At 35.7% G+C, this 24,811-nt stretch overlaps 1 protein-coding gene and 1 pseudogene across 3 annotated transcripts in view; both read left to right on the forward strand.

Moving 5' to 3' along the window:
• The window catches only part of RFX7 (regulatory factor X7), a 135,515-nt gene that overhangs the window by 29,083 nt on the left and 81,621 nt on the right, over positions 1-24,811 (forward strand). The gene's annotated exons all lie outside the window — the stretch shown is intronic.
• LOC123582975 lies at positions 16,389-17,749 on the forward strand (annotated as a pseudogene).

Raw genomic sequence — 24,811 nt, forward strand, 5'->3', positions numbered from 1 at the left:
TAAAGCAAATATTGTAGTGTTGCCGGTTGAGTAGCTGAGGAATTAATGTATTTTAGCTTTTTATAATAAGCTTCAGAAAGGTATAAGTGGTCTGTTATCAACTTCTTTTTCTCCCAGTGACATTTTGCTCATAATTTTTTATCTGAATGGAATTCCTTCACTCATTTACATTTGTTTACTCACTGTTTTAATGTGCATTAACTTTCTAATTGTGCAGTTAGTTCTTTTTATCTGGTATCAGTAAATACAATATAGACTTGTGAGAAGACAAATCTAGATTTAATTTTGATTCCTCTTCTAGATTCGTATTTTCTTTGTACCTCATTTTATAAGCAGTGTATATGAAGTGTTGTGTATTGGCAGTCAATACACAACAGCATTATTATCTGGAAGAGTTTTAGTATATATATTTTTTTTATTTTTTTTCATTTGTTTTGCATGGAAGTGATTGGAGCCTTCTTGTTGCTCATTGTACATGCTGTTAAAGTTGGGTCTCTACTTCCTTCCTCATTAAATAACTTTACTTTGTCATCCCCACCTCTAGAGGCCCAGATGCTATATATCCATAAACCAGGCTCACTTTGTTTTCTCTTCTCTCCCAGGTAATCAGCCTGGCAGTGCATTGCCCCAGCTCTGGTTTCCAAATGGGCTTTTCGCAAAGTGGGGACACTGTGTTTTTTCTGTTGTAGATTTAAAACTGAAGAGACTAATGATGTGAAATCGTGGTCAGTGAATTGCTGAAAGATCCCTTAGGACCAGTCTCTGTAGGGAAGGTATAAGGAAAGATAAGATTAAGCGTCAGTCATAACTGTACAAGGGAGGAAGGCAGAAGAAACCAGGAATATTAGATCTCTTAATATTTGAATAATTGTGAGGATTAAACTCTTATGCTGTTGCTTCTATGTAATGTTTTTGGCTCATTACTGGAGAAATAATAAAAATGAAAGAAAACTATGACAGGTTGATTTGGTTGAGCAAAAGAATATTGATTATTATCATTTATATGAGATATTTAACTTTTGTGCCTGAATACTTTGCCACACAAAAAACAATTATACATATCATTAAATTTGTATTAAAGTTACAAATCAGTCTTAATATCATGTAATTCAGTTAGTGTGTACTCAGGCAATTAATTGGTGCTCAAGTTGTATGGACATTGACTCATAAGTTAAAATGCTTAGCGGAAAAGATAAAGCATTTGCTTTAGAACAGTGCATGCATTCACTTACGACATCAAGAGGAGGCAATCACACAAATCCCAGAGTCTGTGAGATTCTCAAGTCAACTGTACTGGACTCCAAAAAGTGAATATCATAAGGGGAAAAAAGGTGGAAGGGCTGTTCTAGACAAAAGTTACAAGAGACATTCAAAATGCATGAACTTGGGGCGCCTGGGTGGCACAGTCGGTTAAGCGTCTGACTTCAGCCAGGTCACGATCTCGCGGTCCGTGAGTTCGAGCCCCGCGTCGGGCTCTGGGCTGATGGCTCAGAGCCTGGAGGCTGTTTCCGATTCTGTGTCTCCCTCTCTCTCTGACCCTCCCCCGTTCATGTTCTGTCTCTCTCTGTCCCAAAAATAAATAAACATTGAAAAAAAAAATAAAAAAAAAAAAATAAAAAAAAAAAAACAAAATGCATGAACTTGTATTTGATCTGTTTCTCAGGTAAAAGCTCTTTAAGACATTCTTGTGATAATTAGGGAAAATGTGAATGTGGGCTGCGTGCTATATTGTGAAATTGTTAATTTTCTTAGGTGATATAATGGAATTGTTATTGAGAATTTGTTTCTTCTTAGGAAATGCATGTCAAACTATTTAGGGTTCAAATGTCTTAATGTCTGCAACTTTTATATGCTACAGCAAAATACATGTGTTAAGTATATCTGTGTATGTAGAAAGGAAATAAACTGGCAAATAATTATTCAATCAAGGTAAAGCCTGTACAGTTGTCCCCTTTTTTCAAATTGTCTTTGCTTTAAAAACTATTTTAATAATAAAAAGTTGTACACGTTTGCACACATTTGGCAATTTTTAAAACACCTTCAAGGGGCACCTGGGTGGCGCAGTCAGTTAAGCGTCTGACTTCAGCCAGGTCACGATCTCGTGGTCCATGAGTTCGAGCCCCACGTCAGGCTCTGGGCTGATGGCTCAGAGCCTGGAGCCTGTTTCCGATTCTGTGTCTCCCTCTCTCTCTGCCCCTCCCCCGTTCATGCTCTGTCTCTCTCTGTCCCAAAAATAAATAAACGTTGAAAAAAAAAAAAAAACACCTTCAAAAAAGAAATCATGGTGAAAATTAGAAAATGCTGAGAACTGGATGATAATGAAAAGATTTTCTTTTTTTTTTTTTTCTTTTCTCCCCCATGGGTTTCTGTTAAGTTTCTCAGGATCCACATAAGAGTGAAACCATATGGTATCTGTCTTTCTCTGTATGGCTTATTTCACTTAGCATCACACTCTCCAGTTCCATCCATGTTGCTACAAAGGGTCATGTTTCATTATTTCTCATTGCCACGTAGTACTCCATTGTGTATATAAACCACAATTTCTTTATCCATTCATCAGTTGATGGACATTTAGGTTCTTTCCATAATTTGGCTATTGTTGAGAGTGCTGCTATAAACATTGGGGTACAAGTGCCCCTATGCATCAGTACTCCTGTATCCCTTGGGTAAATTCCTAGCAGTGCTATTGCTGGGTCATAGGGTAGATCTAGTTTTAATTTTTTGCGGAACCTCCACACTGTTTTCCAGAGAGGCTGCACCAGTTTGCATTCCCACCAACAGTGCAAGAGGGTTCCCGTTTCTCCACATCCTCACCAGCATCTGTAGTCTCCTGATTTGATCAAAGATTTCCATCAGAATTTATAGATCCAATAACTGGTACTTAATAGAGAAATTTGTACCTTTCCTGGTTTACACTAAGAAAAAAGACAAGTTGAACATTAATGAGCTAATAAGCTTTCAATTTAAGATGAACAGTTAACAACAATTAACCCAAAGAAAATAGAAGTAATAAAGGTAAGGCTAGAAAATGAATATAAAACTAAGATGCGAGAGGATCGTCATCTAAATTGGTTTCTTTGTTGGGGGCACCTGGGTGGCTGTCCTTTAAGCATCTGACTTCTGCTTGGGTCATGATCTCACAGTTGGTGAGTTTGAGCCCTGCGTCCCTCTCTGCACTGACAGCTCAGAGCCTGGAGCCTGCTTCAGATTCTGTCTCCCTCGCTCTCTGCCCTTCTCCCACTTGCACTATATCTGTCTCTTTCAAAAAATGAATAAACATTAAAAAAATAAAAATAAATTGGTTTCTTTAAAAAATCTTATTAAATGGTCAAGACTTAGAAATGATGATGGGGCAAGAAAAAGTAGATGTAAATAATAGTAGGAATGAAAAATGAGACATAACTATGATGCAGCAGAGATTAAAGTAAGGGTATTTGTGAGCAACCGTGATGTCACTTGTTTGCACACATTTTAAAATTTTAAAAATTGAAAGCAATGGATAAATTCCAAGAAAACTTTAAATTGGCCCAATAATAGAAAGACTGATTGCCCTTTAATCACTAAGGAAGTTGAATTCAGTTCTTTAAAAAAACTGCCTGCAAATAAAATACCAAGTCCCAATAGTTTTATAAGTGAAATCTACCCAAGTATTTAAGGAACAGATAATTGCAATCTTACACAAATTTAGAAATTAGAAAAAGAGGGAATACTCCATGGTCTTTATAAAATATATTTAAACTCTTGATACTCTTCCCTTCAAGAGGTGGAAGTCTAATTCCCTCCTCTCTAGTGTGGACTGGACCCAGTAACAAAAAAATGACAATGTGGGACTTTAGAGGATAGCTCATAAAAAGCACTGCAGCGTCTTCTTTACTTTTTTGGTTCACTTGATCTTGGAGAAGCCAGTAACGTATCATGAGGACACTCAAGCCTATGGAGTTACTTATCTGGTGAGGCACTGAGGCCTCCTGCCAACATCATGTGAGTGGGCCATCTTGGAAGGGGACTCTACAACCCCTGCTGACATCCTGACCGAAACCTCATGAGAAACCTTTAGAAGCCTTTCCCAAGTTCCTGACCCACAGAAGGTGTTACATAATAAATGTGTGTTGGTTTAAACCAGTACGTTTTGGGGTAATTTATTGCACAGCAATAATTAAAACACATTCCTAATTAAAAAAAAAAAAAAAAAAAGGGGGCACCTGGGTGGCTCAGTCGGTTAAGCATCTGACTTAGGCTCAGGTCATGATCTCACAGTCCCTGAGTTTGAGCCACGCGTCAGGCTCCGTGCTGACAGCTCGGAGCCTGGAGCCTGCTTCAGATTCTGTGTCTCCCTCTCTCTGATCTTCTCCTGTTCATGCTGTGTCTCTCTGTCTCAAAAATAAACACTAAAAAAAAAACCAAACACATTTCTGTTCATATTGTGAGATTAGTATAATCTTGGCATCCAAACCAGATAGGATATTAAAATGGCCTTTAATTTTACTATCCCACTCAAACATAGGAACAGAAAGTCCAAAACAAAAATTGCAAAATCAAAGCCAAAAATGTATAAAAAAAAAAAAGGTAATATACCTTAGCCAGCTTGAGTGTGTTACAGAGTGCAAAGTTAGTCCATTAGAAAATCTGCTCATATAATTTACCACTTTAACAAATGGAGAAAGACAAATTATTTGATTATCTGAATTAATGTGGGAAAATAATAACATTTAATAGCTGTGATAAAACTCTTAGCAAATTAAGAAGTTCCTTAATTGATAAAGAATGTCTACAAAGAACCCACAGAAAAACATACCAATTAGTAAAAAAGATCTAAAACACCTTTTTAAAAGTTAGAAACAACGTATCAGTGCTTATTATCTCTCTTATCCATATTGTACAGTCTTAGCACATTCAGAAATTGAAAAAGTTGAGTAAAAGAAATAATTTGAAGAAACAGACATCCTAGGTTAAGCTATATAGAAAACTCCATAAAATTATTGAAATGATTAGTAAGATAGTCTAGCAAAGTCCATTTGCATTTGTATATACAATAAAATTTTTATATAAAATATATAAATTAAAAGCATTCAATAACAAAAAGATTCTTATAAGTCTACATAGAAACATGCAAACCTTTATTTTAGAAGATTTTAAAAGCTTATTGAAAGATTTTTAAGTAATTTAGACCTAAATAAATGGAGAAATGTACCACTACCATAAAAACTTTTTCGTATCTTACCAAATAAGTCTACAGATCCAATGCGATTTTAACCAAAATAATGTTTTCAAAAACCCACACAATCTAATTTTAAGCTTTTTGCAGATAGGAAATGGCTTATAATAGCCGAGATGTTCCTGAAGGACAAAGTTAAGCACTTTTAATATCAAATGTCAAGACTAGTTGTGACTACAGTATTTTTGGCACAGAGTTCCAGTTTCTCCATATTCTTTGCAACACTTGTTATTTTGTAGTGTTTTTTTAATCCATTCTGATGGGTATGAGGTGGTATATCCTTTTTTAACCTATGGACATTCAGTTGCTTCAGCACCATTTGTTGAAAATCTGTCCTCCATTGAGTTGCTTTTGCATCTTTGTCAAAAGTCAGTAGAACATACTTGAATGGATCTGTTTCTGGGTGTTGTGTTGTGTTCCATTGATCTTGTGTCTATCACTGCCAATACACTTAATGCACATCAGCTTCATAAAATGAATTGGGAAGTTCCTTTCTATTTTCTGGAAAAGATTATGTAGAATTGGTGTTGTTAAATGTTTGGTAGAATTCTCTAGCATTTCTGAGCATTTATATTTAATTCTAAAGTTTTGTTAATCATGTGTCAACCTAATGAAAGTGAAAACATAAGTCACATACTGAGAGAAGATAGTTGCAACACAGCTGAAAGAAGACTAGTATTTGAAATATAAAGAAGTTTTACAGAGTACTAAGAAAGAGAAGCAAATAGAAATTTGGGCAGAAACCATAATCAGGCCTTTTATTAAAAGGACACATGATTCAAAAAAACCCACCAAAACATGCTCAGACTTGTTTTCAGAGAAAGGCAGATCAAGACAACCATTTTATACCCACCAGACTTGGCAAAAATTAAATGTCTCCTCCTGCTGGCTATTAAAACTCTGTCCCTTGACTGTTACCTTCATTTTGTGTTTTCTCTTCTTTGGTCCTGTAGGTGGGAGTGTTTAATCCAGATTCAGGATTTAGAAAGATCACAGTATTTTTTGGAGTTTGTTCTTTATTTTGCTTGTGACATCTTCTAAAATCCCCCTCCTTAGAGGAAATAACTGTCTTTTTGTTTTTGTTGTCTTAGTTGGCACCCTTGTATGTATTTAAAAAAGTTTTTTTAATGTTTATTTTTGAGGGGGAGGAGTGTGAAGGGGAGGGGCAGAGAGAGAAGGAGACACAGAATCCAAAGCAGGCTCCAGGCTCTGAGCTGTCAGCACAGAGTACAATGTGGGGCTCAAACCCACAAACCATGGGTTTGTGAGATAATGACTTGATCCAAAGTCAGATGCTTAACTGACTGAGCCACCTAGGCATCCCATTTAGATCCCTTTTGATTCTAGACAATGTGGTTATTTTAGATGTTTCTGTGTACATTAATTATCCTGTTTGCTTGATTACTTCTTTAAACTTTGTGCTGTTAACAGTGTTTTAAGCATACCTAGTTTTAACTGTAGCAGCTTTAGAATCAATTGGATGAGTTTTTGACCCTCCCATTTGATTCATAAAAGTTTCTTTTTTGATCTGTAGGAGCATAAGACCAAAATGAGATATTTTTTTGCAGGATTTTAACTAAATTAATCTTGTATTTCATAGCTATTATTACTTGAATTAGGAATGGGGGAGAATATTATAGCTCTGTGGATAGAATAATACAGATCATTGCCTATTTTACTTTATCAAATCAAAAAGGTGTTCCTGATAATTTAGTCCTCAGAGTTCCCATTAGAATATTGTTTGGAACTAGACCCTGAAAGCCTAGTTTAGCAGTATATACTTCTTTTTTTTTTTTTTTTTTTTTTTTTTTCAACGTTTATTTATTTTTGGGACAGAGAGACAGAGCATGAACGGGGGAGGGGCAGAGAGAGAGGGAGACACAGAATCGGAAACAGGCTCCAGGCTCTGAGCCATCAGCCCTGAGCCTGATGCGGGGCTCAAACTCACGAACCGCGAGATCGTGACCTGGCTGAAGTCGGACGCTTAACCGACTGCGCCACCCAGGCGCCCCGTATATACTTCTTAAAGCCCTTACCACTATCTACCTAGGATTGATTCTTCCTGGGGTTGTGAGAGTCATCTTACTGTGCTTTTAGATCATCATTTCCCAATTTGGGATACTAGTTCCTCAACATCCATGAAAATAAAGTTTCTTCACTAAATTAGTTGGGAAATGCTATGTCCTGTAGCTGTTTTTTTAAACCCCTATCAAATGGACACTGTGCTTATTGACATATTGAGATCCTTGAATAGTCAGATATTATAGGGATTCCTAAATTGACTTGAATATTGGCCGCTTTTTCCATGGGATGCTTGTTCATATTAGGAGGAGCAGTCCTTATGAAATGCAGCTCTAGAATATTGGTAATAACATATACTAACCTTGCATTGAGGTTCTCTGTTCCGGATGGTATATGGCTGGCTTCTGATGTATTCTTACTCCCTTATCTGGCACTTATATTCTGCCTGTGTTGTTACTGACTGTGCTTTATCATTTGGGATTGTGATTCTTGGTTTTAAGTGAAGGGCAATAGGTTATTAAATAAGTCACTTCTTTTTTTGGAGGATATATGTGGGATACTGATACTGTTCTAGTAAAATCTAGAAAGAAATTATTCTGCATGTATCATGGTTGAGGGCAGTCTAAGAGATTTGAATTTCTATACATACTTTCTAAGGAGAAAGCCCTGTAATTAGAAGTAACAGATGACCTGTTTTGTCTCTGCGTGCTCACCTCTGAAGGTGTCATCAAACTTTTCTGATATTCTTTTAAGTATAGTCCATGAGAGTTATTGTGCCATAGACCTAAACTGTCCAGTACACTAGTCTCTAGCTACATGTGGCTGTTGAGCATTTAAACATGGCTAAATCATATTAAAATATGTTAAGTATTAAGTACATGCTGAATTTCAAAGACTTAGTGTGAAAAAAGGATCTAAAATATTTCAGTATTTCTTATATTGATTATATATTGAAGTGATCTTTTTGATGTATTAATATTTTGTTAAGATTAATTTCATCATTTTTACTACTTAATGTGACTACTAGATAAGATTACTTAAGTGGGTTGTGTTTTATTTCTGTTGGATAGTGAAACATTTTCCCCATGAACTGACAGGTCTCAGAGACTAAAACTCATTATTTAGGTTTTTATGAAGTTTTCTAGCCCCGGAAATAATTCCGTATTTGTTTTTGTTTTGGAAAATTTTGGCCTAAGATCTTATGATCCTTCATTTCATAAGTCTCTTTGAAGTATCTCAAGAGATTACTACCAGACTTACTACATGGAATTGTGGTTTAGGCAAAGGGGGAAAGGTGGAAAATCTAGAAGTTTCTAACTATATCATTAATAAATAATTTTACCTATTTCCATTGATAACTATTCTACTTTAAAAACATGTTAGTCTTCGTATCTTCTCATTAAACCATCATTTGAACATTGAATATTCTTTGATCTTCTTAGATAGCCCTTTGCTTTATAGACCGGAACAACATTTTTAGATCGGGCTTACCACTTTTGGTTCTTTTAATGCTTTTTGGGAGAGAATTTTAGTAACAACTATCAAATTGGTTTTCATGGTTTTTGCCTTTCATTATGACAAAAGTCCTGTGATTCTTGGGGTTAAACAGAGGACAAGGACATTGAACATGGTGGCTTCATTTTTTAGAATAGATTTTGGGATACTGAACCCTTTATTACCCCAATATAGTCTAGAAGAGAGTAGTAAGTTATGTCTCAAGAGTGAAGGCAGTATACACAAGTGTCATTTCAACTACAGTTTTAGTTTATATGAGACATTAATATTTTTTATTTTTTAGAGAGAGAGGGCGCAAGTGAGTGAGGGGCAGAGAGAGAGAGAGAGAGAGAGAGAGTGTCAGGGCTCACCAGGAGCTCGGTTTATTTTGTTTTTTTGTTTTTTACCTGATGCGGGGTTCGTCCTCACCAGAAGTGGGGCATGAGTTCACCCAAAGTGGGGCTGGAGCTCACCCAATGCAGGGCTCATGCTCACCGGATATGGGACTCGAACTCCCCAACTGTGAGATAATGACCTGAGCCAAAGTCACATGCTTAACGACTGAGCCACCTAGGCACCCTAAATAATAATTACTTTACTATTATTGTTATTATTATTATTAATTTATTTTTGAGAGAGGGAGGGAGGGTCAGAGAGAGAGAGAGTGAGATTGAGAATCCCAAGCAGGCTCTGCACCATCAGTGCAAGCCCCCAGTGCAGGGCTTTAACTCATAAACTGTGAGATGATGACCTGAGCCACAATCAAGAGGTAGATGCTCAACTGACTGAGCTTTTCAGGCACCCAGTATACTTTCTGATCTGCATATCAAGCATTATTGCCTGAGTCTGCCATCTTAGAAGATATCTCATTTTAACTGTGGTCCTCTACAGCAATTCCTACTTTGGTTTCCTTGTTTTGGGATCTCAGTTAAGAAATCTAGTAAGTATCTGATAATAATAGATTGGCTTAATGCATTCAGTTTAAAAAGACTTACATGTCACCTATTGGTGACGTCTAAGGTACATCCAAAGAAAATGAAGGCACTTATCCCTATGTGGTTTTCATTTTAAAGATCTGCCTTATTTCTGACCTAGCTTTCTTATAACATAACACAAGAAAATACTAAGCTGCATGGCCGTGTCACTCTTTTTTGGAAGCTATGCAGTAGAGGGAGAAGAGTAATTACCCTTACTGGGCTATCCACATGATTCTGTCTTGCCTTGTGTTTTAGTTTGCTTTTTAAAGTTTATATGTTTATTATACAAATTCAGATAAGAACAAAAAGTTTAAAAACTTTTTGAAAGTTTGAAAAGAGTAAAACCTCTTCAAAATTTCATCTTCCAAAGAAAACAGAATCATCCTTATAGATGGGTGTCAATGTTGCCTCATGTTTCATTTCATTGTTTTTATGGGCATTATTACCTGTTCTATAGACCAGGTAAATTTGCCTGTATTTGGAACTAGAGGCTGCCTCTGCAGATCAGCACTAGAGGGCATTGAAGCCCAGCAAAAAGTGTATGACTTGGGAGCTAGCCAAAACCTTCATTCAGCTCACTTACTGGCAATACCTCATGTTTTCTGGAGAAGGAAGTTCCAAAATGATGAGACCGGGGCACAGTTGTTCTTTCTTCTTAATTAAAATCCCTGTGTAGAATAGAGCCATGTTTATCTGGTATAATAGTAGCATTTTTACTGGATAATGTTCCCAAATAAAAAATCGATGTGTGACTTAGCACAAGTCATTTAAACTCTTTTGATTCTCAGCTTACTGTAAATGAAAGGGTTAGACGAGATTTAGTTTCATTTCGCATTTATTAAGAATCTATTACTTGCTTGTTACTGCAATATATGACTTTTATATAGATCATCTTGTTTAACCTTCACAAAAAAACTTTGGAGGAGGTATCCTGTACCTCAAGAGAAAAAGAGGTCATTTAAGTAAAGGGCATATAGCAGAATTGGAATTCTTTCTTTCATAAACCATGTTTTCTTCACTACATATACCATGATGTTTCTTACTAAATTTATTCGAACAGTTCCTTTTAACTTTTAAAAAGTATATTGCATGGGGCGCCTGGGTGGCTCAGTTGGTTAAGTGACCGACTTCGGCTCAGGTCATGATTTCATAGTTTGTGGGTTCAAGCCCCGCATCGGTCTCTGTGCTGACAGCCTGGTCTGCTTTGGATTCTGTGTCTTCCTCTCTCACTCCCATTCCTTCTCTTTCTCTCTCTCTCTCTCTCAAAAATTAATAAAACATTAAACATTTTTTAAATATTAAAAATAAAAAGTATATTGCATGAACACATGCTTTCCTATCATTTGACTACTTTGAACTTTTATTATAAACCTAAAAACCTGCACATTGGAAAAAAATGGGCAGGTATACAGATTGAGACTAAAGAGAATAGCAAAATTTGGTCAGTATCTTGCCTCCCGAAAGCACAGACTTTTCAGTCCTTTAAGAGCAAATTTTAATAGTAAAATTCAGCATTTGGAATAACCAGCATTCATATAGATATCTATATGTGGAGAACAACAAAACAAGGAAAATACCTCATTAGAGAGTTACTAAAGTGAATCATAGTCTAAACTTTTCAAATACCAGTAACATACTCTGGATCACTAAATAGCTGTTTAATAAACATTGATTAACTCAGTAGATGTTCAGTATAGTAGATGATTCTGTGATTCTTAGTTTTGTTTGTAGTCTTCTAGAGTTTAAGTCCTTCATAGTTTTAATCCGTATCAGATTTTTAGATATCAAACTACCCTCTTAGCTATAGGACCTTTGTGTTTGATGATTTGCTTTTCTTTTGAAAAGAATCTGTTAAGCATTCCTCTTTTTAAACATTCTATTTTGAAAAATTCAATTGTATACAGAAAGAAAATACAGTGTACTCTCATGTCCTTATTCAGCTTCTACAACTAATCTCATAGCTAAATATATATATGTATTTATATTTAATATTTAATAAAATTAATTTATTTTAACTTAATATTATATCTATATTATGTATATATATTATGTATATCTAAATCTCTCCACTGAGTATTTTGAAGGAAATCCTGAACATCATATCATCTGCAAATTAGTGTAACTATATGATCAATCCACCAAAAAAAGTAATAGTCACTCCTTAATATCTACAAGCATACAGTTCATACTCATATTTTTATGTCTTATTTTTTTTTCTTTATAGTTTGAATTGGTATCTTTATATTGCTGTTGGTTGGTGTCTCTTAATCTATAGGTCATCTTTTAAATTTTTTCTTGTAGTTTTTTTATCTGTTGAAGAAACTGAATCATTTGTTCTCTGGAGTTTCCCACAGTCTGGGTTTTGCTGATTTCAATCCCATGCTGCTTTTTATCATGTTTTTCATCTGCTCTATTTCCTATATATTGGTAGTTAGATATAAATATGGTTCAATATTAGACCTGATTTAATATTTTGGCAAGAATACTTTGTAGGTGGTTTTGTATACATCCATCAAGAGGCTAAGCCACCTTTTACTCTTACGGAATGTACTTCCTCAACTATACCGAGTGAGCTAGGTACGATAATCTTGCTAACTAGGGAGATATTTTTCTGTTGAGGGCCACTGAAGCAGAAGTCTTTGTAGGTCACATTCTTCTTCCCTTTATTTCTATTGTGCCCTTCCCCCCCACCCCGCCCCAGTTTGACCTTAAGGTTAGGAATTATTGGGGAAGAGACTGTCTACCCACCTGTTGTATGTTTATAGATTTTTTTTTAAGTAGGCTTAATGCCCACTGTAGAGCCCAGTGTAAGGCTTGAACTCATGACCCTGAAGTCTGAGCTGAGATCAAGAGTCAGGTGCGTAACCAACTGAGCTACCCAGATGCCCCATGTTCCTGGATTATTTAGTTAAGGATACAGAAGCCAAATGACTATTCTGAATAATAGTAAAGGCAGCATATCTTTAAACTGCTTTTTTGATCCCTGTAGGTTTTCTTCCATGCACACAACTACCTTTCCTACAGGAAAAGTTCAGTTAGAGTTGCTGTAGCAAATGTGTGATATAGCTTTGCCCTTTAAACGTAGGCTTTCATTAAAATTCTGCAAAGACAAAAACCAAGTGATAGTTCTACAGCATCACAGCTTTCCAGATACTGAACCAACTCAGCACCAGCAAGGCCGCATTCTCATCCTGGGAGAGAGAAAGCAGAGTTGTTACCCAGTTACGTGATCAGTATCTTTGCTTCAGGGTTCCAAAGTTATGGAAAGCCCATCTTCCTACAGCCTTCCCTCTCTGTCTGTTTTTAATATCCTTTGACTTGTATAGTTCTGATACTTAAGTTTGCACCAAAGACCATAATCTGAATACTTTTTCCCACACTCCTATCCCTGCTTTGCCTCTGTCTCCTATCTTTCTCTGTCCCTCATTTTATTGAGCACACATTGCCTAATGTGTACCAGGAAAAGTGCTAGACTTAGGAAACACAAACAAGACTGCAGCCTCATCTACAAGGAAAAGGGTGGACCACTGGGACCTTTAGTCATCTATATGAAAAAATATGTGTATGTATATCACACACAGAATCCAGGGAAACCCGTTCCAAATGTGAAAAGCAAACATTTAAAAGAAAATACATCTCTTTGTGACCTCGTAATAATGGAGAATTTTTAAAAACAATACACCAAAAGCACTTTTCATGAAGAAAAATACTAATAAATTTGACTATATTAAAATTAAAGCTTTTTGTTACAAATCAAAACCACAATGAGATACCACCTTACACCTGTCAGAATGGTTAATATTAACAACTCAGGCAACAACAGATGTTGGTGAGGATGCAGAGAAAGAGGATCTCTTTTGCATTGTTGGTGGGAATCCAAGCTGGTGCAGCCACTCTGGAAAACAGTATGGAGGTTTCTCAAAAAACTAAAAATAGAATTACCCTACGACCCAGCAATTGCACCACTAGGCATTTATCCAAGGGATACAGGTGTGCTGTTTTGAAGGGACACATGCACCATGTTTATAGCAGCACTATCAACAATAGCCAAAATACGGAAAGAGCCCAAATGTCCATCAATGGATGAATGGATAAAGAAATTGTGGTATATATATACAATGGAGTATTACTCAGCAGTCAAAAAGAATGAAATCTTGCCATTTGCAACCACGTGGATGGAACTGGAGGGTATTATGCTAAGGGAAATTAGTCAGAAATAGACAAAAATCATATGACTTCACTCATATGAGGACTTTAAGAGACAAAACCGATGAACATAAGGGAAGGGAAACAAAAATAATATAAAAACAGGGAGGAGGACAAAACAAAAAAGACTCATAAATATAGAGAACAAACTGAGGGTTGCTGGAGGGGTTGTTTGGGGGGGGTGGGCTAAATGGGTAAGGGGCATTAAGGAATCTACTGAAATCATTGCTTCACTGTATACTAACTAATTTGGATGTAAATTTTAAAAAATAAAAAATAAAGTTAAATCAAAAAAATAAAAATTAAAAAAAATAAAATTAAAGCTTTTTGTAAAGTGGCACCATAAAAAGAAAAACAAACTGCAGATGAGGAAAAAATACTTGTAATTCAAATAATTGGCAAAGGATTAGTATAAAAGTATAAAGAGTACTCCTATAAATAATATTATTATAAGAATAATAGCGAACAGCGAAGTAGAAAAATGGTAAAGGATATGAGTAGGCAGTACACATAAGAAAACCTAGAGGGCAGGGCACCTGGGTTGCTTAGTCAGTTAAGCATCGGACTTCAGCTCAGGTCATGATCCCATGGTTCGTAGGTTTGAGCCCTGCATCGGGCTCAGCTGCCAGCTCATGCTTCAAATTCTGCTTCCCCCTTTTTCCCTGCTATTTTCCCACTCGCCTCTCTCTCTTTCTCTCTCCCTCTCTCTGTCAAAAATAAGTATTTAAAAAAAGAGCTTAATAGGCAATAAACATTTAAGGATGTTAAACTTCACTAATAGAGTAGTACGTATTAAAACAATGAACTATTTCACACACATCACATTGGAAAAAGTCCGTCATTACCAGATTTTGCAGAGGATAGAGAAATTATTCTCTTACACAGCTTTTGGAGAATACTTTGAAGGGCAATTTAGCAATAATTAGAAAGTTGAAGATCAACATACCAGAATTCTTCTGCAAGGTTTGTGTATGTATGTTTGTATATAAGCCTGTCTGAGAGAAAGTGTTGCAATGTGCATAGCAAGATCTGTGTGCCAAATGTTTGTTGGGATGTTGTGTGTTATAGTATAGAGCTGGAAACTCCATAAGTCTTTCAGTGGAAGGGTGTACAAATAAAAAGTAGTATGTTCAATACTATGTGTATTAGTTTCCTAGAGTTGCTGTAACAAAGTACCATAGAGTAGGTGGCTTAAACAACAGAAATTAATTTTCTTGCAGTTCTAGGGGCCAGAATTCCAAGATCAAGGTGTTAGCAGGGTTGATTCCTTCTGAGGGTTATGAGGCAAGGATCTTCCAGGTTGCTTTCCTTGGCTTATAGATGGCCACCTCCCATATCTCTTCACATCATCTTCCTTTCATGGGTGTCTCTGTGTCTGCATTTCCCCATTTTATTAGCATAGCTGTGGTGTTGGATTTGAGCACACCCACATGTCTGATTGATTTATCTTAACTTGATTGCTTCTGTAAAGACTCTGTCATCAAATAAATTCACATTGTGAGGTATTGAGGATTGGGACATAATTCAATCCATAGCACTGTGTAACAGTTAAAATGGATAAACTAGAATGAATCAAAATAGATACACTTTTTCTAAGGCCTAGTAAGTAAAAGGGGGATGAATGATACATGCATCATAATTCCATGTTTATAAAGTAAACAAAGCTGCTTCATATCGTTTAGTGACATATAGCAGTCCCCCCCAACCCCCCATCCAACAGGGGATATGTTCCAAGACCCCGTGGATGCCTGGAACCATGGATATACTACCTATGTTTTTGCCTATATGTACATATAACAATACGATAAAAGTTATGTGAATGTGGTCTCTCAAAATACCTTACTGTACTCACCCTTCTTATAGTGATGTGATATGATAAAATGCTTACACGATGAGATGAAGTGCAGTGAATGATGTAGCTATCATGACATAGAGCTAGGCTACTAATGACCTTCTGATTATACATCAAAAGGAAGATCTTCTGTTTCTGGACTGTGGTTGACTTTGGGTAACTGAAACTATGGAAAGCGAAACCACAGGTAAGGGGGGACTAGTGTACTGAATATTTGTAATAAAAATATAAACATTCATAGGAATGGTAACCAAGAAGTTCTGGATAGTAGTCTGCACCAACAAAGGAATTGTGAAATGAAATTGGAAAAGAGCCCAGATGGGCTTCAGTTTTATCCATAAAGTTTTCTTCCTTAAGGGAAAAAAAGGTGGGGGAAATGTTCAGATTTGTTCAAACTGGCTGGCAGGAACATGTGTATTATATTATTCTCTATAACTTTACTATATATTTGCAACTGGGTAATTTCAAAAAGTAATAGAAAAGATACTAACTCAGTGAATGGGAAAATGTTACTAAGAAGTTGAAAGCTTAATTTTAATAATATGAATAATTAAATAGTAGGCAAAAGTTAACCTGGTAATAGAATTAATTCTTCTAGTTGAAATTAGTTTTAATTTTCTGAACAACAAAATGAGTTTTATGATAAAATTAACAAATGCTTGTAGTACCTTGTTTTTTTTAAAAAAGGCAAGAAGTTCATTTTTCATACCTAATGAAGTTTGAACTTTTGAAGTAAGTCATTTGTAGAACACTTATTAGGGAACTTCTTATGTGTGAGTTGACACATAATGTATGAATGACTTTGTTCTCTACTGTCTAGAGCAGTAGCTCTCAACTAGGGACATATGGTAGAGCATTTTTGGTTGTCAGAATGTCTACTGACATTTAGTGGGCATCATCCAGTAATGCCAAACATTCTATAAAGCATAGAACAAACTTCACAGTAAAGGAGGATGCCATAATGGTGTCTGTATGATTTCCAGAGGTTGCTACATCAGACCTCTGCCAATTAGAAAAGATGACAACAGCAGCTAGACCAGCTTTTGAACCTGCAGGAAGTGGGAGAGGAGAAGGAGAAGGTGATTTGAACCACCTCTTAAAGCAGTATTCAAGTAGAGAACCTCTCATACAAAGATAAAATATAGACAAACTACTCAGTATGCCCCTGAAGAAGTTCAGAGCCATGGCTGCAGGACAGAGCAAGAAGGGAGAGACAGAGCTACTATAAGAGAGAAAAAGAGATCATCTGACATGAGAACATACAACCTCCTTTTCAATGTCAAAAAAGCCTTGGTGGGGCACCTTGGTGGCTCAGACTGTTAAGCATCTGACTCCAGCTCAGGTCATGATTTCACGGCTTGTGAGTTCAAGCCCCATGTTGGGCTCTGTGCTGACAGCTCAGAGCCTGGAGCCTGTTTCGGATTCTGTGTCTCCCTCCCTCTCATGATCTGTCTCTCTCTCAAGAATAAATAAACAATAAAAATTTTTGAAAAAAAAAAAAAAAAAAAAAACGCCTTGATGAGACCAGATACCTGCTGCAGCCTAGATGCAGATGATACTCTAACAGACGAGGAAGATGAAGATGAAGATTATGAAGAAGAGAGTGATGATGTGATACTTCAGCTCTTCTTGCAGAACTAGAAAAATTTTTTTAATTGATGAAGAGCAGGCCAGGAAGGAACAAGAATAGAAGGCAGAAGAGGAAAGAATAAGTATGAAAAACATGGAGTGGAAACCCTCTGCTTAATCTCACTGGCCCATTCCAGCCTCAGGCCAATTTCAAAGTTAAAAGAAGGTGGGATGATGGTGTTGTTTTCAAGAATTGTGCAAAAGGTATAGATGATCAGAAGAAAGACAAAAGATTTGTAAATGATACATTGTCATCTAAATTTCACAAAATGTTCATGCAGAAATATATTAAATACTACAGTTTTATGTGCTTGCTTAAAGACTGTAAAATGTAAATGATCAAAACAAAAGCATTTTGGGTTATAAAAATTAACATTGGTACTTCGTTGATTAGGTTGTGTAGTATCTAGGTGAGTTTTTCTTAGTTTTATGATCAAAATTTGGTTTTCATTAAGGTAAATTTACATAATCTAAAATTAGCCACTTAAAATGCCCAATTGAGTGACATTTAGTACTTTTATATTTACAAGGCTTTGTAACCATCACCTCTGTCTAGTTCCAAAATATTTCATCACCTCAAAATGAAACCCCATATGAGTTTAATTAAGTAGTCACTCCCCAGTTTCCTGTCCCCTCAACCTCTGGCCACCACCAGTCTGCTTTCTATCTCTGTGGATGTAGATACTCTTGGATATACATTATAACTTACAATACATGACCTTTTATGTTTGCCTTCTCTAAACATAACATTTTCAAGATTCAACCATGTTTTAGTATATGGATCAGTACTTCATTATTTTTTGTGGCTGAATGATACTCCATTATATGGATGTACCACATTTTGTTTGTTCATCTGTTGATGGACATTTGGGCTGTTTCCACCTTTTGACTCTTATGAATAATGTGTCTATGAATATTTATGTGCACATTTTATTTTAATACCCATTCTCATTTTGGGTATATACCTAGGAGTAGACTTGCTGGGCTTTGTGGTAATTCTGTGTTATTTGAGGAAGTAACAAACTACTTAGTGCAGCAGCTGTACGGTCTTAAATTCCTGTCAGTAGTATTCAGTGGTTCCAATTTCTCCACGCCCTCACCAACAGATCGCAGTTATTTTTAAGAAGACATAGTAAGTATATAAATAAATATTTCTGGATGATGGTGTTAAGGGTAGGTTGCTTTTTAAAAATATTTTACCTTTCAAACTTTATAGAATTAGCCACTATTACTGTGGTTATTTTTTAAAATGTGAAATTTTGTTTGTTCTCATTTGAGCAAACTAAAATTCTTCACATTCATTATAGATAAGTATAAGGCAAAACTGTCTTTTACTTTGATGACTGTGAGTTGAGTCATAATCTACAAAAAGGATCTCAAGTCAATATATTTTTAATAGAATTCATTATTTTACAGGAAGAGGAAGCTAACAAAGAGTTTGACTTGTCCTGACAAGGCTAGAATGCAAGAGCTTCTTACAGTTGATATATTACACTGTACCTCACCTACCTCAGATTTTCCATGAGTGAAGTCTAATATCGAGCATTCATAAATCACAATTTCTGCAACACGAGAATTTTGAATCAGATATTTAGGAACTGTGACTGACTTTTAATTCTGACTTGGAGACTCTACATAAATGTAGAAAAAATATTGAACTTTTGGATGGAGGCCAAACCTGTTGTTAGAGAGATGAGCGAGAGTCTCTTAATATGGTATTATCTGTAATAAATAGTTTATAAACAATTTCTAGAAACTGGAGAAACAGTCTCTGAAATGTTTCTAGCAAGCAGTCTCTAAATGTTCGTTCAGGCATACTACTACTTACAGAGTATTATATTCTGAGTATATTTGGCCCATGACTGCTAATTTATTGTATCATATTTAAGTCTGAAGAAAAGAGAATATTATATGGTTATTTTTATTAAGTGTGAGGTAAAGTAGGCTTAGACTAATTTTTTTTTAACATCTACTTTCTAAAATTACTGTCTCTTTTGTATAACCCCACTAGCACGAGGTAAGAAGTTATTTCCAGCTTCACTTTTTAATTCAATTTAGGGAAAACAAAATATGCTTTCTCAAGCTGTCTCTCTCTTCCTTAAATTAGTATAAGCTCTCCTTGCTGGTGTGTTTCCTTCTTTTTCCTACTCTATAGGTCTAGGTTTAAGGTTTTTACTTCGTAACATTGTGTTGATCTGACTTGGCATGCAAAGCTTAAACTGAAAGATGGGGCAGATGAATGATTAGCATGTTCCCTAACCTTAGTAGTTATAATACCACAGCAAAATTGTGATACTGATATTGTGTTATTTTTGTCTAATACCAATTACCAGATTGATACTACTTAAAATGTTTACAAAACTAACAATTTTTTTAAAAAAACAGTGAGACCAGAAGTTTGATGCATTTGAAATCTAATAAATTATCAACAATTTAGAAAATGTCAAAAAACATAGAAAAATATTCATGTTAAACATATTATCATTTGAACATAAGTTATTTGTCGATAAAATTAATAAAATGGCTTTATTCAAAAATAAAAATGAAGAACTATACTATCTACCTTTTTTTAAATGCTCAAATGTGCATCAGTGGTTCATTATTAGAGTGGTGAATGTATTTTTATGTATATTTTTCCTGTTTCTGAAAAATTTTCTTAAATAGGAAAAATAATAGAAAAAGTAATTATAAGTTAATTCTAAATATATACAGATAATACCATTTCTTGTTTTATATCTTCAAGACTTTTTAATTTAAATTTTTATATATTTTTCATTTTTGACCAAAGTCTTTGATGCTTATAGCTCAATGAGTTCAAAAAGGTCTTAAGATTTGTTCAGAAGTTCCCCAACAACTAAACTCATTGCCTGTCAGAGAGAAAGCCAAGAGGAATAAATACCTCCTGTCTCTTCTTTTGCTCTCTTATCTCCTTCCAGTGACTGATACTGGCTCACTGGAAACCAAAGAAGGGAACCATATAGATACAGTGCATGAGGCCAGGCTCCTGGGTTATTGCAAAGGATGAGAACTGGATCTGGAAGGATTTTCTGGCAAACAGAAAATATCCAGCCCAATCATTTTGATTTTAAGACATCACTTTTTATTTCTGTGTTTTAAAATGTATATATAGTATCCAGTTTTTGTTCCTTACCTTTGTGAAGATTTGATTATATTTTTTCTTCTTGCATAGCCTTCTAGTAGGGGTTTCATGCCCTCTTTTTAACGGGAATGTTCTGATTTTCATATTAGGGATTTCCCCCAATTGTGTAACTATTTGAGTATATTTAAGAGTGAGGCAGAAAGGCTTAGAAACTTTTTATAGGTGATTGGGGCTTCTGCTTTCTGATTCAATAGGTCTAGAGTGGGGCCCACAAGTTTGCATTTGTAACTACTCCCAGGTGATGGTAGTCCAAGAATTATATTTTAAGAATCACTTCATTAGGGAATACTCTTGAGATTCACATCTATGGAAAGAATGGAAGAAGGCAGAGGGAAAATTAAAGTGTAGTGCTGGAGTATTTGGAAGCTGGAATCATCCATCAGAGTTGGTCCAAGGTGGAGTAAGGAACTGGGCCTTTATATCCCCATGTTGATCAGTCTCTGGGTTTGGGCTGTTCCTGGAAGGAGATATGACTTGGGGAGTGAAGTTTTCTTCAGCATAGACAACCCCCAGACAACAGAGATCTTTCTGCTGGAAGCACTACCAGCAGCTGAAGGGCAAAATTCTTTCCTGTAAAGGGCAGATGGGGCAAAAAGAGTTCATACGTTCTCCTTCCAAGCCAACCCCACCCTCATCCTAAGACATCCACTTTTTCTAATTTTTCTTTCACCATAGATTGATTTTGCCAATGCTAGAACATCATATAAATGGAATTGTACAGAGTGAACTTTTCCGGGTGGTGTCTTTGGCTCAGTATAATATCTACTAGATTCATCTATGTGTTTGTATGTATATATGTCTTTTTTTTTTTTTTTTAATTTGCTAAGTACTATGAATATACCACATTTTTATCCATTCTTCTATTGACTGCCATTTAGATTGTTTTCAGTTTGGGGCTATTATGACTAAAGATGCTGTGACCGTTATTGTAAAAGACTGTTTTGTGAATAGTTTCATTTTTTTAAAATAAATACCTAGGAGTAGAATTGTTGCATTTAAACATAGGTTTATATTTAACTACCAAATTTTTCAAAGTGGTTTTTCCTTTTACATTTCCATCAGAAATGTATGACAGTTGCACTTTTTCCAAATTCTTGCCACTTCTTGGTGTTTTCAGTATTTTTGATTTTAGCCATCCTAGTGAGTATATAATAGTATATCATTATGATTTTGACTTGCATTTCCTTGATGATTACTGATATTGAACATCTTTTTGTATGCTTATTGGACATTTGTATATCCTTTTTTTGTGTGTGTAAACTATTCCAGTTTTTGTTTTTTTATTAATTGGCTTTACTGTTGAGTTGAAGGAATTTATTACATATTCCAAACATAAGTCTTTTGTTAGGTATAGGTTTTGCAAATACTGTTTTTGGTTGGTGGCTTATTTTCTTAATTGATGTCTTTTGATGAATAGAAGTTGATTTTCATTTTGATGGGATCTAATTTAGTTTTTTTTTTTTTTTTTTTAAAGGTTATTGCTTCTGTGTCCTAAGACATCTTTGTATAATTTTAGGACATAATAATTTGTGATTTCTTCTAAGCACTTTATAGTTTAAATTGTTATAGTTAATTTTAAGTTCCAATTCAAATTTAGGTGTAGAATGAATTATGTTTATTTGTTTATAGATACATACAGTTATTCCATCAGCATTTGTTGAAAGGATTTTCCTTTGTCTCTTGAATTCCTTTAGTACTTCTGTTACAAATCACTTCGCTATATAGAAGTCAGCTATCATTCATACCACTTTTTTTTTTATCACATTTAATGTTAACTGTACTCCGGCTGCCTTCAAAATTTGCTTTTTATCGGGGCGCCTGGGTGGCGCAGTCGGTTAAGCGTCCGACTTCAGCCAGGTCACAATCTCGCGGTCCGTGAGTTCGAGCCCCGCGTCGGGCTCTGGGCTGATGGCTCAGAGCCTGGAGCCTGTTTCCGATTCTGTGTCTCCCTCTCTCTCTGCCCCTCCCCCATTCATGCTCTGTCTCTCTCTGTCCCCCCAAAAAAATAAATAAACGTTGAAAAAAAAAACAAAATTTGCTTTTTATTTTTGCGTTTTCATCTCTTTGACTATGATAATCCCATGTGTGGTTTTCTTAGTGATTATCCTGCTTGTAGTTTGATGAGCTTGGATATGGAAGTTTGTGGTTTTTACCCAGTTTGGGGAAATTTTGGTCATTTATCAGATATTTTTCTGTCCCATTCTCTCTCCTCTCCGGCTGCACATAGTTAGACCACTTGGTGTTGTACTACAAATCTCTGCAGCTCTGTTTATTATGTTGAAAATCTTTTTCTTTCTCCTTTAGATTCAGTAAGATGTATTGATTTATTTTCCAGTTTAGTGACCCTTTTTCTGCTGTATCTGATCTCTTAAGGTAATCCAATGAATTTTTCATTTTAGACATTGTACTTTTTTTTTAGTTTTAGAACTTCCATTTGGTTCTTTCCCATAACTACCATTTCTCAGCTGAGATTCTCTGCCCTCCACACCATGTATACATTCTTATGACCATATTTTCCTTTAAATATTTGCACATATTTGTAATATTTGCTTAGAAATCCTTGCCTACTAATTCTGACATGTAGATCATTCAGGATTTGGTTTCTGTGAGCTGCTTTTTTATCTTGAGTATGGGTCTCTTTTTCCTGTTTCTTTCTGGTAAATTTTGCTTGTGTAATAGACATTGTCGGTGATATGTTGTAGGCTTTGGATTCTGTTATTTTCTCTGAGTGTTGTGGGTGTTTTGTCTTTTGGGTTTTGTTTTTGTTTTTTATCCCGGTACACTGGATTCAAATGCCAACATTACTCCTATAATAGGCGGCAGCAAGAAGGCTCAGCTCAGGTCTTTCCACCTTCCAGCTGTTACTTTTTTCTGGAAGCCTTGCTGTCTTTCCCAGAAGAAGGTTATCCAAACATTTGGGCATAGTTTACATAAAAATTTTGTGGCACCTTCCTTTCTGGGATTTCATCTTTCATGTTATAGTAGCTCTGGCAATCCCAGATATTGTCCTCTGCTCCTCAGCTGGCAAGACAGCAGGTTTCTGCTTCATTCTTGTGGGCTCAGTGCTGCATGGGGGGTAAGAGGCCTCAGGGAACAGCCTTATAAATACATATCCTACCCAGTGCAGTTCCCTTCTTTTAAGGATGCCTTCCCTCCAGTTGCCACCTGCTTTTGGTCACTCTCTTTAACTTTAATGTTTGTTTTTATATGTGGTCCACAGTATATCATTGTTGTATGTGGGAAGTTACCTTGTTATTATCTGAAGCAGGACATTAGAAAATTGAAGCGTTATTTTCTTTTAATCAAATAAGCATCAAATATTTAGGAATATTGTAGGAAAGTATAAAATATACCCTAAATGGAATATCACAGTATATCATATTAAAACTTTGAAATAAGAATTGGAAACAGAACAAGGATGTCTGCTGTCACTGCACTCTTCACCATTAGACTAGAGATTTTAGCCGATGTAATTATTTAAGAGAAAGGAGGAGAAAAAGAAGCATAAAGACAGAAAAAGAAGAAAAACATTTTCATTAATTGTAAGTGAAATTATTTACAAGAGATTCTACATACTATTAGAGCTAATAAGTTCAGGAAGGTTTCTCGATACAAGGTCAGCATAGAACTAACAGTTTTGTGCATATCAGCATGTACATTAGCAAGAACCAATTAGAAAACATAATAAAAAAAGTTATAATTCATGGTACACGGTATAATTCATCTGTAAACTAGCTAGGACTTTTTCTAACAAAAGATATAGGGAAAATTATAAGAACTTTTTAAGACAGACAAAAATAAATCCAAATTATGAATTAGCTCTCCCACTTCAATCTATAACTTCAGTACAGCTCAGTATAAATCTTAGCAAGATTTTTGTGGAATTGAAAAAACTGAAAAAATCACTTAGAGTCTTTTAAGGCCCAAGACTTATCAAGGCTGTTATGAATATGGTCAAGGAGGGTCATGGAATAACTAGACCTAATTTGTAAAGCACTAATAAACTTAGAGTGGTGACTCGGAGATAGACACATAGATTAATAATAAAATAGAGGGGCGCCTGGGTGGCGCAGTCGGTTAAGCGTCCGACTTCAGCCAGGTCACGATCTCGCGGTCCGTGAGTTTGAGCCCCGCGTCAGGCTCTGGGCTGATGGCTCAGAGCCTGGAGCCTGTTTCCGATTCTGTGTCTCCCTCTCTCTCTGCCCCTCCCCCGTTCATGCTCTGTCTCTCTCTGTCCCCCCCCCCAAAAAAAATAA

The sequence above is a fragment of the Leopardus geoffroyi genome, chromosome B3 (genome assembly GCF_018350155.1).
Source record: "Leopardus geoffroyi isolate Oge1 chromosome B3, O.geoffroyi_Oge1_pat1.0, whole genome shotgun sequence".
Classification (NCBI taxonomy): Eukaryota; Metazoa; Chordata; class Mammalia; order Carnivora; family Felidae; genus Leopardus; species Leopardus geoffroyi.